This window comes from Equus caballus, chromosome 1 (genome assembly GCF_041296265.1).
Source record: "Equus caballus isolate H_3958 breed thoroughbred chromosome 1, TB-T2T, whole genome shotgun sequence".
Classification (NCBI taxonomy): Eukaryota; Metazoa; Chordata; class Mammalia; order Perissodactyla; family Equidae; genus Equus; species Equus caballus.
The window spans coordinates 120,150,551-120,159,801 of NC_091684.1; the positions used below are offsets into that span (position 1 = coordinate 120,150,551).

At 51.7% G+C, this 9,251-nt stretch overlaps 1 long non-coding RNA gene across 1 annotated transcript; it reads right to left on the reverse strand.

Annotated features, from left to right (window-relative positions):
* Window positions 1-1,618: 1,618 nt before the first annotated feature.
* On the reverse strand, window positions 1,619-5,041 carry LOC138924298 (uncharacterized). The gene is made up of 3 exons (XR_011439239.1): window positions 3,968-5,041; window positions 2,841-2,946; window positions 1,619-2,133 (listed from the first exon to the last, which is right to left on the reverse strand). It is a non-coding gene; the product is annotated as an uncharacterized lncRNA (long non-coding RNA).
* Between the last annotated feature and the right edge of the window lie 4,210 nt (window positions 5,042-9,251).

Here is a 9,251-nt window from a genome sequence, read left to right on the forward strand (position 1 = left end):
AGATTCTCCAGGGACTGACACATGGGCTCTTTCCCTGCATCCACCATCTCAATCCTTCTGGAACCTACTTCCCAGGAATAGGAGTGTGTTGGGGGCAGCAAGCTCAGCACAGGCCAGAGTGGGCCAAGAGGACTCTTGAAAATTCCCAGCGTGTCCATCACACTCAAAGTGCTGGATGACCAGGACTGAGCCAATCTAAGTGGGGCGCTAAGCAGGCAGGGGCTGGAGGGAAACCCTCAGGGGCAGAGAGGTAGGGGGGCTGATGCTCCAAGGCTGGGGTGAGGGGAGGAGCGTGCTGGAGCTGAGAGCTGGGCCTGGTCCAGGGGGCGCGGCTGTGCCTGTCAGAGGCGGGAAGCCTTCCCTGATGTCTCCCGTTAGGCTGCAGCCTCAGGGAAAGGGGATGGCAGAAACTCCCTCCGCTGGCACAGAGAGATGACCAGGAAGCAAGTCTCTGCCTGAGGACTCAGGGAGGAAACAAAGAAACAAAAACCCCAGCCCGTGCCAAGGTGGCGTATTAGTATTCTATTGCTGTGTCATAAAGCACCACAAGTTTAGTGACTTAAGACAACCCAAATTTATTATCTCAGGGTCAGGAGTCTGAGCACAACTTAGCTGGGTCCTCTGCTCAGAGTTTCCCAGGCTGAAATCAAGGTGTCCTTCACTCATTTGGAGCTCAGGGTCCTCCTCCAAGCTTTTTCAGGTTGTTGGCAAAATTCAGTTCCTAGGGGTTGTAAGACTGGGGTCCCCATTTCCTTGCTAGCTGTGGGCCAGCTGGGGACTTGTCTCAACTTCTCAAGGTCACTGTTGGTCCTGGCCACATGGACCCCATAGGAAGTTCACAGTATGGCAGTTTACTTTCTTCTAGGCCAGCAGGAGCCTGTCTCTTCTGCTTCATCTTCTTTTAAAGGCTCCTCTGATTAGGTCAGGCCCACCCAGGATAAGCTGGATAGTCTCCCTCTTGATTAACTCAAAGCCAAACAATCAGTGACCTAACCCTGGGAGTGACATCCCATTATATTCGCATGTTCTGCTCACACACTCACAGGGAAGGAATAATACAGGGAATTTATGCCAGGGAGGGGGGGAGCTTGGGGGCTATCTTAGAATCCTGCTTGCCACACATGGGTTTGGAGTCTGAATTTAGACCTGTCCTGGGTTGTGGAAATCCCCAAATCAGCATATAACTGATCCCAGGTGTTGGATGTAGATATTGTTCTAAAAGAACAGTGAGAATGAGTGAAAACCTCTCTGTAAATGATGAAAATGTTCGCTATAAAAGTACTAAAATGCTTTGTGATGTTTTCCACATTAACGGAAATTTATCATAGGTGACCCACTACAATATTCGATCATGATATGTCCAGCTCATGGCTGACTTCTAAATCAAGTAATGCTTTCAGAAGTTGAGAGATAATTCCAGTTGTTACTATATCCGCCCAGCAAAGTTTCTCCAAATTGAAATGAATTTTTTAAAAAAAGAATTATTTTGACTCAACAAAGAATGTTTAATTTGGCTCTCCTATCATTTGAACGTCAAATCTGTGAAAATCTTATTATATCAACATAATTAGTGATTTTGCTGAAATGAAGGCATGAAAAATAAATTTTATGGAATAAATAACAGTTTATGAATTATGACTTTACTATTCATGCAAACAATGCCAACCCATCAACAGCACACCCAGACAAGCACAATAATTAAATTCAACCATCTGTGACATTTTGCCAAGTTTTAGTCACATAAAAACTATAGTTTTATATATATTAGCTTGATTTATGACTTTTGCATATTTAGACGTGGTCAAGGGGTGCTCAGAGCCGTAGCTCTAATCAGGTGGCTGCGGAGACGGAGATGATCCTGGGGAGCCCAGCGGCGGAGCTCCTGGCCAACTTGGTCTGAGGTAGTGGGTCCCTCTCCCAGGGCCCAGGGGCGCTGCAAGGGAGGTGAGAGCTGCAGTGGACAGTCGACCAGTTGTCCAATTATGTTGGCCTGGGCTTCAATGGCGCCGCCATGTGGTAGGGCACAGCAGGAAGCTGCCTTCCCCTCACCGACAAAACTTTGTGATGAGTTCTGGGGACATTTTTTGAGAATTCAAGAGGAGAGAGAACCTCCAGGGGAAGATATGGAGCTTTCTAGAGTGGATATGAGAGTGATTGATTGTTAAAAAAGTAGTTTGTGTTCTGAGTTTGTGGAGCAGTTTCTATTGGTTAAATACGCATTTCAAAAATAGATTGTTCTGTGCATAGCAGCAGAAAGCAGGCAGTATGGAGGTTAAGCCTCTGACCCGGACCTGGGCTCCAGACCTGGGCTCATTCCCGGGGGACTGTGTGTTTTTGGGCAAATTTCTTGGTCTCTCCAAGCCTGTTTTCCCATGTCAGTGGGAGTCCCGGGCAGCTTTGACATCACAGGGATGCTGTGATATAAGCTTTCCCTGGCTCCTGGCACACAATAAGGGCTTGACCATGTCACTCTCTTTGCCTCCCCCCTCCTGTCCTCCCCCTCCCAGTCTCTCTCCTCCCCTCCTCCCCTTCCCCTTTCCTCCTCTCTCCTCCCTGGCCCTCCTGGACCACTACTTCATTCCCCTGGCACATTTGCCTTCCTCTCCCTTAGTTAAGGACTTCCAACTTCTCTTCTATCTTTAAATATCCAGCATCCTCTTCCCCCACCATCTCTCAGCTGTTGGCCTTGCATCCCAGTTTGCAGAGCAAACAGAGGAATCAGGGGCATCTGTCTTTGCTGAGTTTATTATGAGCCAGGTCTGAGGACTAGCGCCTGGGGGCTTCCTTCTCCTAGGAAGGAAGCACACCCAAGAAGCAGCATGTACAGAGTGGTTACATACCCTCTTGGAGCAAACAGCACGGATCGCATATGACAGGAGTGTCCCCTTTACAACAGTCAGGAGATTGCTTTGCTAGCACAGCAGGTTGGTAGTTAATCCTTAGTTTCTGGGAAGAAATGCTTAGCTTTAAAGCAATGCTGATATGGGGGGAAGCTACATCCTTGTCTTTAGGGGCACATTCTTGTCTTTGGGACATTGTAAATGTTTAAAGGAGATGTACAAGGCATGCTCAACAGGTCACATCAGGGCCTTTTTGGGAAAACAAGGTCAGGCCAAGTTAGTTGTAAACCAAATGGCTTCTTCATATCCTCCAATATATCCCATTGCCTTTTTTTTTTTTTTTCTTTGAGGAAGATTAGCCCTCAGCTAACTACTGCCAGTCCTCCTCTTTTTGCTGAGGAAGCCTGGCTCTGAGCTAACATCTGTGCCCATCTTCCTCTAGTTTATACGTGGGACGCCTACCACAGCATGGCTGCCAAGCAGTGCCATGTCCGCACCCGGGATGCGAACCAGTGAACCCCGGGCCGCCGAGAAGCGGAACGTGCGAACTTAACCGCTGCGCCACCAGGCCGGCCCCTATCCCATTGCCTTTTATATCTTCCCTCACCTGTCTTGCTGTCAGCCAGCGTCTCTTTTCCTCTGCTTCCTTGTCCCCTCCCCTCCCTCGAGAACTTCACTTCCGCAATTATGCCCTCTCACACAGTTTAAGTGCTCTGACCCTCTTAAATCACCCCACCTGCATTCAAACAGGCTCCCAGTCTTCAATGTTTACAACAAACAAACAAGCGAATGAGTACACGCCCGTGGCCTGGCCCGGGCAGGGACGTCCTGCAGGTTCCGCCTGGCTCTCTCCTCCCTCCCTGCACACCTGTTTGCTGTGCTTCCTCCTGCTGGTTCTTTCCTCAGCCTGCTTAGAGGGAGTTTCTGAATTCACCTCTCCCAGAGAGAGCTCTTTGTCAAGGTCATTAACAACCTCCTGGGGCCAAATCCAATGGGTATGACTCTGAAAATGGAGGTGAGGATGGGGCGGGAGGGCTAAGGGGGAAGCAGCCCCCACTGTGGGTTCTGGGAAGCTTCTGACTGTCTGCCTCCCCGCCACCCCACCACCAACCACCCTGAACTCCAACCTGAGATTTCAGAGTTACTTGTTACTGCAGCAGAGCCTACCCCCTCCTGATCAACACGTCCTTGGGATCCTTCATGCACTCCTGCATCAACAATCATGTCGTGGTCCGGGTGGTACCCTCGAGGGCTCACGGCTGCCATGCATGTGCTCTCACTGAGCTCGCTGCTCATCAGCCTGGAAAGGGGCGCCTGCTTCTGATAAGCACGGAAGTGGTGCTCAAGAGTCCACCACTTCTCATGAGCATTTTATAACACCATCTCGATGTGAGGAGCCGCCCATGGGCGACCTCAGAGCTTGCTCCGCCCTCTTTGAGTCGTTCTCGGTACTTTCACATATCTCCACCCAGTCAACTACACACTCACACTGACGGATGGTGTGTGGTTTTCCAGACGACTTCACAGGGGGCGGGTGAAGCTGGTAGCGCATCTCACAGAAACACCTAATGAAGACCCTGTTAGACTCTGCTTTCACTCTGAAGGCTCTTCTCTGCCATCCAGGTGCTTTATACCCCTCTTCCATCCTTTTCTCTGAAACCCGACTCTTTGCTCAATCCTTCAGCTGCAGGCCTCAGCTATTAATGCTCCCCCAGCCAGGTGAAGATCCAGGCACCAGCCTGCCTGGCCTCCTCTGGAGGTGCCGGGGGAGCACCTGCTCAGGCCAACCTCCCCCGGACGGGGGATTCTCCCAGTCCTTGCCACGACTTTCCCACGCTCACCTAGAAACGTTCAGAAGCAAACACAAGGTCACAGCTTCTCAGAGCTTTCTTTCCATTAGGGAAGCTTGTAACTTACCAGGAGTTAAAAGTGAGCAAAAATTGGCCTTGGTTTCTCTTTTAAGCTGGTGTCTGTGCGTGCATGTGTGTGCGACTTTTGTAAACAGTGAATCAAAAGTATTTAAAGGGCGAAAAGTGATGAGCCCACCCGAGCTTTGGGTGAGGAGGCATGCGTAGGCGAGGTACCACCATCACAGCTAGTCCAGCTTGTCAGCCAAACTGGCTGGTGGTCCCACAGCTGTCTCATCCGCCACGCCCTATCACCAGCAGGGGGGGCTTGTCAGCCACTTTCTGACAAGAGTCTCTGCAAGTCAGCCCCAGAAGTTTCTTGCCTGAGGGAAGGGGCCAGTATTCCAACCAGAAAGACTTCACAAAGAGCCTTCGGGAGGAAGAAGGAGCCTGGGAGTCAACTTCCCGCAGTAAAGAAGCCTCAGACACGGCCAGGAGATGTCACTGGAGCCCTGGCTGAGGCCTTGCAAATCCGGCTCCATGGGGCGTTTTCACCTGGGCCTCCGATTCCCGGGAGCAGGGGTTGGATCTTCTGGCTTCATAAACTTGTCAACCTCCATCCGAAGGGGTTTAAATGACTTGCCCTGTGTCACATAACGGGGACATTTCAGAGGCCAGCCAGGAACCCAAGTCTCAGATCTGGCTGCTCTGTTGCCACCCCATGCTGCCTGGCTGCATGTCCCAGGCCACTTCTCAGATGGGCTCAGCCAGGCACTGCTGTCCTGGTCACTCGAGGTCCCATCTCCTCCAGGACCAGCGCTGCCATGTCTCCGTGAGGGTCTGAGAAGTAGGTGTGGTGGGCTCCAGGGTCCTGTCTAACGGTGAGGCCCTGTGATGACATTCCCCCCACCCCCCTTGCCCTGGCTTGTGTCCTCACTCCAGCGTGGACTCCCCCCTACTCTAAGCCATCCTCCCACCCCGGAGCCCAGACCCCAGCTCCTCCCTCATATGCACAGGTTCTGGGCTGAGGGCTGGCTGGACTGTCCCCCACTGAGCCCAAGGAACCCCCAGGCAGCCAGCCCTTGACCAGAGCACCACCAAGCTGGTCAGCCAATCTCAGGGCATATGGGTTATCAGATCAAGAATCATCGAGAAGAACGAAATCCACCCAGCAGTGAACTTTGTGCACTGTCTGCATGGTATACTGGAGAATATACATGAATATACTTAAAAATCATGGTGGCTGCTGCCACAGAGCGACCTCCTAGCTGGTCCTTGATGGTGCACAGTGGGACCTTCTGGAAGGCTGGCTAAGAGATGTGCCCACTGCCTCTCCTGGTCTCTCCTATTTCCCCCAACACTGCACAGCCTCTGAAGCTCACCCTGGGGTCAGAGACGACACCCCAAAGTTTGGGTATTGGCCCTGTCAGCCTGGGAACAGGTGCCTTCTTTCCACTGGTCCATCCATCCAAGTTGCTCCAGGCTCACAGCCATTAGCAGTGTGACAGGTGCCACTGCGATCTGTAAAAAATGTAGGGCTTCTAGCGGGGAGGTAGACTCTTCTGGCCCAGGTATTAATGCCAGCACTAACATCCTGCTTGCCACACACAGGCACTGCTTAAGTGCTTTCCACATATTAATCCATTCACACCTTGCCATAATGCTACCAAGTAGATGCTATTATTACTCCATCCAACAGATGAGAAAACAAAGCCCAGTGCAACTGAGCAACTATCCAGACTGTGGCAGAGCCAGGCGCCCAACGCCTGGCCTGAGCCTTGTCTCTCCTCTGCCTCAGGATGGACCCCCGCATCGTGCCCCCCCACCCCCCGACCACACAACTCTCACAAGAACCTGGAAGGAGACATCTGTCAGCCTGCTCACTGAGGGCCCCCCCATGGAGACTCTGCTTGGCTCTTGAACCTTCCATTTACCCATCACCCACTGGAAATCCTTACACATGGGGCCCCTGGCAGGGTCCTTCCCTGGCTTCTCCTTAGGATGGGAGAAGGGAGGTGGCCTGGAGGGCCTGTCACCTGGCCTGAGATGGAGATGTTGCCTGGGCTCACGGATTATGGGGACTTGGGCCTGCAGGAGAAGCTCACCACCTAAATACTGTGGGTTACAAGGCTTATGTTTTTCTTCAGGACCTCACATAAAATTATGTAAAGGCTGCATTCCAGAGCCCAGTAAAAGTGGAAATTCCATGCTTGAATTAAATATATAAATTTAATCTAATCATACACAACAGATCCTACCATGTGTCCAGAATAACACAGAGTCAGTCAACAAACGCTTCTTGAGGGCCCACTGGGCACTGAAGAAACAAATGTGAGTGAGAGAGATTTAAAACCCTTCCCACCGGTGTTTGGAATTTACCAAAGAATTTTCAGCAAGCTCTATGAGCGCCTCGACATGTCACAGAACACACCATGGTTGTTATTCATAAATGGCTTGGTTTATTATTAAATGAAAGCATGAAGCACCTAGTCCCCCTGCTGCGCCCGCGCCCACGGCGCCACCAAGCCGCCCGTCCCAAGACAGCAGCCCGCTCTCTCCACACGGGGCCACCGGGCAGACGGGCAGACGCAGCAGTGGAGGAAGCAACGCCCCATCCCTCTCGCCTCAGGAAGCACCTGCTGCACTGACCGACCGACCCTCAGAAGAACAGAAAGCCCTCGGATTGTCAGGGCCGCTGCAGACAGAGGCCTCGCTGGGGACGCCGGGTCCGGAAGCTGGCACAGGCGTTAGGAAGAGGAGGTCCCACCTTCCTGCTGCGCGGGACCCCAAAAGATGTGCTGGGCGTGGGTAGGAGAAAGAGCGTTCTCCCCTATCCGCCTCCAGCCCTGACTCCACTAAAGGGGCTGAACCTCGGCCGGCGGGGCCCCGGGGCAGGCAGCTTCTCTGCCTCGGTGGGCTTCCGTCTGAAGCCAGAAGCAGGAGACTTGGAGCCAGAAAGCAGGGGGCGCAGAGCCCACCCCAAAGGTGCCCCACAAACCTGAGCCCGAGACCAACGGAGAACATGGGCTTCCCTGTCTGTGATCTTGCGTCGGCCTCACCCTAACGACACGGAGGGTGCGCTGGCTGTCTGCCAGGTCAAGCGGTCGTGCGTGGTCAGTGCCCTGGTCGCTTGCTCATAGCTGGGCTCCTCTATGTGAGTCTACCAAGGAAGATAAATCATCCCAAGGTATGGATCAGAAAGGTTTTGGGGGAAACCAGACTTGTCGAAAGGGACGGTGAGCTCATTCAGGGGTTCGCTCTAAAGCCAGAGCGGTGGCTGGGCTGTGCTCTCCATGCTGGGGTGCTGGGGCTGCCTGCTCTCCCTCTCACTGCTGCTCACCTGGGCTCCTCCAACCCTTGACGCCCCCCACAGGTCTGCTGGGACTCTACCTCATGAAATCCATGAGAGGACTCAACCCCCCATTGGGCGTTTGTGGGGCCTCCCTACCGTAGGCACCTTCTTCCGTCCCCTTGAGTGGACAAGAAGGAGGACAAGGAGTTGGCATTGTAGCCTCGGTGGCTCCTTCCAGGTGAGCAGAGAGAAAGGGCTTTGCAGGCTGGCCCCTGGGAAAGGCCAGCTGGGCCCAGAAGGAGGCCAGGGCTGGACGGTGTGGCGAGCCTTCCCGCCTGAGTCCCCAGGCCACAGGGAGCAGGCAGTAATCACAGCCACAACGGGCAGTGTCCGCTGAGTGTCCACTGCCTCTCATGGTTACCCCTCTCTGCAAGCCAGGCCTATTGCTGGGAATTATAAAAAGTAGGATTTGTCATAATTTCTGTGTGCGTAGGGCATACTTGTAGCCCTATTACAAACTGTGAGGACATCCGTACCTAGTTCCGTCCTTTATACCTCACATTGCATCAGATTATGTTTTAGTGTCTCAGATGTATCTTGTCCCAACAATGTCTGATGACTTGAGGTGAAACAGCATGGAAAATCGCCAGCAAAGCAGTGAAATGCCGGTAACAGTGACAAATAGATGAATAGGAGTCCACATGTCAAAGAGCGTTTAAGAGGAATCTCTGCACAAGAACACTTGAAATGCCCAGAAACCTTACAGATCAGAGAGGGGAGAAACCTGTTACAGGAGTTCCCAAACTTGAGTCTTCAAAATGTACACGGTATTACTAATAATGGATTGTAAAGCTGAAAGTTTTCTAAACATTCAAATAAAAAAATTTGGGGGTTCTAGACATTCTAGCAAACTATGGCCTCAGGCAATCGCGTGTTTTTTTTCTTATTGTGGTAAAAAACACATAACATAAAATTTACCATCTTAACTATTTTTAAGTGTACCGTACTGTAGTGTTCACGATGTACATATCATTGTACGACAGATCTCTAGAACTCTTTATCTTGCAAAACTGAAACTCTATACCCATTGAACAACAACTCTCCATTTGCCCCTCCCCCCAGCCCCTGGTAACCACATTCTACTTTCTGTTTCTATGAATTTGACTACTTTAGATCCCTCATATAAGTGAACTCTTGAAGTCTTCGTCTTTTTGTGCAGGCTTATTTCACTTAGTGTAATGTCCTCAAGGTTCATCCATGTTGTAGCATGTG